Source organism: Ursus maritimus, unplaced genomic scaffold, assembly GCF_017311325.1.
Source record: "Ursus maritimus isolate PB19 unplaced genomic scaffold, ASM1731132v1 scaffold_15, whole genome shotgun sequence".
In the NCBI taxonomy this organism is placed as follows: Eukaryota; Metazoa; Chordata; class Mammalia; order Carnivora; family Ursidae; genus Ursus; species Ursus maritimus.
In genome coordinates, this window is record NW_024423897.1 from 59,348,699 (window position 1) to 59,355,035 (window position 6,337).

Below are 6,337 nucleotides of genomic sequence, written 5' to 3' on the forward strand. Positions count from 1 at the left end.
GGGGGGGGGGGGGCAGCAGGGTTCCCAGAGGACGACTCCACACAGCCTGGGCCACAGAGCTCTGCCTTTCGCCTCCCTGAGGGCGGGAGGCCCTGCTGCTGCCCCTGCGGTTGGGGAGGGGCGTGTGGGCCCCTCATCACTGGGGGCTTTCGAGGGATGCCTCAAAATGTAGGTGCACTCTCTCTTTCTCTCTCTCTCTCTCTCTCTCTCTCACACACACACACACACACACACACACACACACACACTCCTAGAAACTACATTACAGTGCACATGCCCTGCCCCTTGCCTTCCTATGTGAAACTTCGGATACACGACTAAGGAGCAAAGCACATAACAGACAGAGTTTCTGTGTACGAGACCCACAGGCTAATAAAGAAGGAGCCAGGAACTAATGTGAGGGGAAGACAGTAGGACAGACTCAGCCCCACGGCCTCTGCTGTCGTGGGGGCTGGAGCGAGATCTGCCCCGATAGCCCACATGTGGCCCTGGGCACCTGCTGAAGTTCTAGGTCCCCACAGAAGTTGTGAACCAGGAGGCAGGAACTGCTCTCTGGGCTTCATCTCCAACGGATGCTTCCAATAGTCCGCCTGCAACTACTCGTTCCTTTCCTCGAGAGCAGAAGAGCCCCTTGTTTATGTGTCCGTGTGAAGTGGGTGGGAGAGAAGGTCCACGACCACAGTTGTGTCTGAACAGGGTCACTGTTCAGAAACATCCGGACGTCACCCTGAATCTGAGGATCAGGTGAGAACTCTGGGGCGATCTCTTCCTTTCCCCTCTGATCCACCCGCTGACGTATGGAGGTGCACTCCCTTCCTACACGCGGGTTTGCTCAGATAAATGACAGAGGCGGGTGGCAGAGGTGGGCGGAGGGAAAGAGAATAATCGGAGTTTAAAAATACAGCGTGACAAAATTATCATGTAAGTCGAAAATGTGTCTGGGTTTAATTTAGGAGACAAGTTTCACTTATACACACATTTCCAAAGTGCCTCCGGTGTTCAACTTTCTTCGCTGTGCAGGGAAGCAGCCCGGGGTCTCCTGAGCATCGTTAAACACAGACGGTCCTACAACAATGAGGGAGTCGCCGTGGCTCATTCTTGGGCAGAAGGGAAGTTACCCCAAAAGTGTCCTTCCAGGCTTCTTGCTGCGGAGTGGGACCCGCTGAAATCAAAATGAGTTTTGGACGTGGCCGTGAGACCCGGCTGGCTGGCCTTTGGTGTGCGACAAGGGTAAAGAGACACCCTGGGGGGTACCCCGGCGCTCCCTGTCTCGGGGGCTCCGCATCATCGCGTCGCTCTGGCTCCTTCCACAGCACGTGCACACCACCCGCAGCCCCGGCCCTCCGTGTTGCTCAACACCCTTGAATCTGCCCCATACTGAGTTTCTAGAACACTGCTCCCATGGGCGACTGTATACATCACCCTTTCTCTATCCTCCACCCCACCTGCATCCTGTCTGTCCTCAGACAGACGGAGGAGCCACTGCTCAGGAGCGTGGGTAGGAATTGTCTTGCTTCTCTTCACCTGGAAACCTCTTTTTGTTTCCTTCCTCCCTTCTCTTTTCCCGTCTGCTCCCTCTTTGCCAGGCCAAGTTCATCCTTTAGGGCTCCATCCAACCAATCGTCCTCTCCCTTTGGTATTGTCACTCTCTCTTAATAAGGAATCCACTCTCTCACTTTGCAAATGAGTCTTCACATCTTTTAAGTTAAAAACCATTCTCTCCTCTCTGCCATCGTCCTGAGCTTTATCAGAAGCAGGTGGCTGGTCCTGGTGAGGTTCAGGGTCTGAGGACCCCAAATGACAGCCGCAGTCTCAACGTCCAGTTCCGGGAATGCTTGGGGTCTCGGACCCAAACCAGCAGAGGAAACGGTGCAGGGGCAGGAGGCAAACATCCTGAGAGCAGCTCACGATGGCCACCCCTTGAATCCCAGGCCCTGGGCTTCGGCCGTGGGTGAGACGGCGCCGTGCAGGTCCCTCTAATGCAAGCACATGCTATGAGAGGGAGTCTGTCCTTGCAGAGCGTGGTGTCCCAGATGTCACCATAACAATGGCCTGCTTCAGCCGTCCCTACCTGCTATGGGGCAGCTGCTACTTGGGGAGGTTATGTGGCCCTATAGGCACAGGCCATCTCTGTCTCCCCTCATCCCCATTCCTCCACTGGCATCAAGTCCGATGGCTGTATCACCATGGCGTGATTGAAATCTTTCTCTGCTGGGTTTCAGGTTGCCCAGAATTGCTACATTGCTTGTATCCGGGACCATTTGCAGTGTGACCCCCTCCCTCCCCAACCCTCCCACCATCATGTCTCACTAGCCTCTGGCATGCAGGCCACGGAGAGACGTCTCTCCTGCCTCCTTCCCTCCTGCCGTCTGTTCTGAGCACGGCAGCTAGAGACCAGTGTTGATGAAGCTGTGGTCTGAAGAGATGGCCAAGAAAAAAAATACACCTAAAGAGAAGACAAAAGTGTCTACTGCTGCCAATGGAGCCAGGAGAGAGGTTGGGGCACCTACATTTGAATATGAGCTTAAAAGAGAGAGAGAGAGAGATCAAGAATCCTTTGACCCTGATGTCCTCCAAAGGGAAAAGAAAGGAAAAAGGCGATCTTCCGTGTTCGTAAGATCATGATGAGTAGATTTTGCAAATAAAAACAAAATATAAAAAGTATAACCACCACAACCTAGGATCTGGCTTGTCGTATCTTCTTTTTTAATTAACATCTCAAAGATGCCTTCACCTCTCGAGGAGCCCAAATACTCCTTGTGGCTCATCGGGCACAGACAACGTGCAGCCAGCAGCCTGACAGACATACACACAGCCCAGCAGAGCGCTCCGAGGACATGTCTGCAAGGACAGAGGGGATCTGAAGATGGCACCACGCGGTCCATTCGGGCCACAGTCGTTCAGAGAGAGGACATCGTGTGGGCGGCAGGACTCAGCACTGTCCTCCACGGCGTGTCCTTGTCGAGCACAGAAGCTCACGGGCACCCAGCCGCCTCCGTGCACCTCCTGTCATTAGAAACAGCCCGGGACTGACTTAGGAAGGGTGGCTGTGCACGGGGATGGCACAGAGATTTCGGGTGAACAGTAGGAGACGCCGTGAGCAGAGTAGCTCGGCCACTCCAACGCGTGCGTGGCGAACCTGGGAGGGACCTTCTCCCAACACATTAGAGCCACCTCAGGAAAGCACCTGCTGTGCCCGTTTGGCCCCAGGGCCACCATCCGGATGAGCTCCCGTGTTCCCTTGCAAGCCTGCACCCCAAATGGAGGTTGTGCCTCCGAATGCACAAATCATGTCGGATTCATTAGTCGTTTCCTCAGTCCTGCAAAGAATTGAGCCCTGGCCTTCTCACAGCAGGCGGTAACCTGGGGGTTCAGAGAAGCCACAGGGGGCGCAGCAGAGAGCGGTGCCAAGGCAGCGAGCTTTGGTCCTCGACCAAGGGCTTCCTGCTTTCACAGATGTGAATGAGGGCGCCGCTTCATGTCAGATCGAGGCCGGGAATAAATGTAAACTCCATTATTATTTGTTGCTAGAGGGAGGCCCTTGAAGGGTGATGGGTCTGGGCAGGCTAGGAATTAAGCCAAGGTCTCACTCCACCTCTTCCTACACCAAACACATGTGCACAAACACATTACACACACACACACACACACACCTGCACACATATGTATATACACAGAGATGAGTGTATATACACATGACAGACTCCTACATGTGAGCTCACACACGGACATACACACACAAGCGTGCATTTGTGTGTACCTGCCCTGATATGCATTATCCATGCAGGTGCACACACATACCCCACACCCTCACCACACGCGTGCACACACACACACACATGCATGCATCCATGTGTACATGCCCTGACATGCATTATGCATGCAGGTGCACACACATACCCCACACCCTCACCACACGCGTGCACACACACATGCATGCATCCATGTGTACATGCCCTGACATGCATTATGCATGCAGGTGCACACACATACCCCACACCCTCACCACACGCGTGCACACACACATGCATGCATCCATGTGTACATGCCCTGACATGCATTATGCATGCAGGTGCACACACATACCCCACACCCTCACCACACGCGTGCACACACACACACATACATGCATGCATCCATGTGTACATGCCCTGACATGCATTATGCATGCAGGTGCACACACATACCCCACACCCTCACCACACGCGTGCACACACACACACACACGCATACATCCGTGTGTACATGCCCTGACATGCATTATGCATGCAGGTGCATGCACATACCCCACACCCTCACTGCACGTGTGCGCACACACGCACACACACACGCATGCATCCGTGTGTACATGCCCTGACATGCATTATGCATGCAGGTGCACACACATACCCCACACCCTCACCGCACGTGTGCGCACACACACACACACGCACACACACAGATGCTTCTGAGAGTGTTAGTTTCAGGGGCCAGGAGGCAGGGCATTCCAGTTCCCTCCTCTGCACCCCAGGAACTCTGGGCTCGCCTCCTCTCTGCATTTCCCCTGGGCTTCTGTGTGGCTGACCTGTGGGGCCCCGGGGCAGGGCCTGCTGTCCTCTCTTCTCCCTGAGCACAAGGCATAGGCTGTTCAGCGCTGGCAGCCTCCCTTGGGTGGGCATGGCCAGCCACCCCTTCCACAACAAAGCTGTGAAAAGGCTGAGCCCTCAGGTGGCCCAGGGCTCAGGCTGCAGCAGCCAGAGAAACTGGTTGTCAGGAAGGTACGTTTACAGAGCTCAGAGAGCCAACTTGGGAGAAGGTCCAGGATCTTTGCTCAGAGTAAAGAAAGGCAAGTGTTACTGGTTTGGATAGGCTGGAAAGTGCTCTTCTCTGTGCCTCCTAGATGGGGTGCAACCCCCTTAGGTGATTCCCCTAAAACTCAGTGGACATGGCGGGTCCCAGCCTCCATCCCCCAGAGCCCTGTGTGCTGCCTGGAATGGCCTCTCTGGGTTCTTCTTCTGGCCGCCCCCTTGCAAGTTTTATTCAGCTGTCAGGTCTCCCCCAGCACACAGGCTGCCAGCTCCCCGACGGGGCCTGAGCCACAACTGCATAAAATACAGCATCCCTGTCACCGACACAAAGCAAGTCCAAGCCCCAGCGCCCACCAGCGCCTACAGCCAAGGGCAGAGGGGGGATGCTGCCTGATTTCTCCCTTGCTCCCTCCTTCTCTTCCAAGTTTGAATTCACTAGGAGCTTCTGGGGCCTCGGGAAAGTCTGGGAGGAGGCCTTAGATCATTGTAATCAGGGTGCTAAGCGAGGATTCCTACGGCCCTGGCCCACACGGCAACCACCTGGCGTGTCAACAGTTCCCGGAAGGTGCCCAGTGGAACGTGTGGCTCAGCCCGGTGCTTCCTTGCAGAAAATGTAGACTCTGTCCATCCTCCAGAGGCGGTCTCAGCTGCAGTGTTGGAGCTCCCCTGTGGCTAGTTAGGGACCCTGCACGGAATGTGTTTCTGAGCGTGGGAGAGCTGACAACGTACATGAAATGAAAAACCCCAGAATATGCGATTTTCATTGCTATTGCAAAGCTGTATATACACAAGAGCCAGAATTAAATTTCCCCATAATCAGAAAACATTAGACTGGCAGCCTGGAATAAATATTCAGGAGAAGACCAAGGTCCCTGGGTGGAGCTCACTGGCGCATTTGCATATCTATTTATGACAGGATGAGGTTTGTTTCCTAACAAAGCAGGGACCTGCAGCGTACTGCTGGAGAAAAATGTCTCCAAGTTAGGCGCTGGGGAGCCCCAGTGGGTCCCAAAAAGGCCTCAGGTCTCCCTGCAAGGCTGGGGCTCTGTCATCCTGGCGGGTGCTGAACTCCAGGGGAGATGAATGGTGGATGAAGTCACAGATTGTCAGTCGTCTATGGGAGGAGGCACGGCTGACCTGAAAATCACCACTGTTAAGATGGCCCTAACTGAGCTGTGACTCAGTAACCAGAGAGTCAGGTGAAGGCCCCTTCACTCAAGGACATGTGGAAGCCAAGGTCAAACAAAATTCGCTCCAGGGTTAGCTCGGAGCAAAGCGCATGAAGAACTGCCAGAGAAGCAGGATTGGGGCTCGGTCCACGCTGAGCCTCGGTCCCCAGCCCGGCCCTGCACCCCAGCTGCACACCCCGTGTGTGCGCCCTGCTCTGTAGCCCTGACAAGTGTCCAGAAGATTTCAGGGGGCAGGATGGTCCTCTCTTCCCACCACCGGGGTGGGTACCCCATTCACCATGCACACAGCCGTCCTCACGGCAGCTGAAAAGCAGGGACTCAAGAAGAGTGGGAGGCAGGAGGAAGGAAGGCACAGAAGAC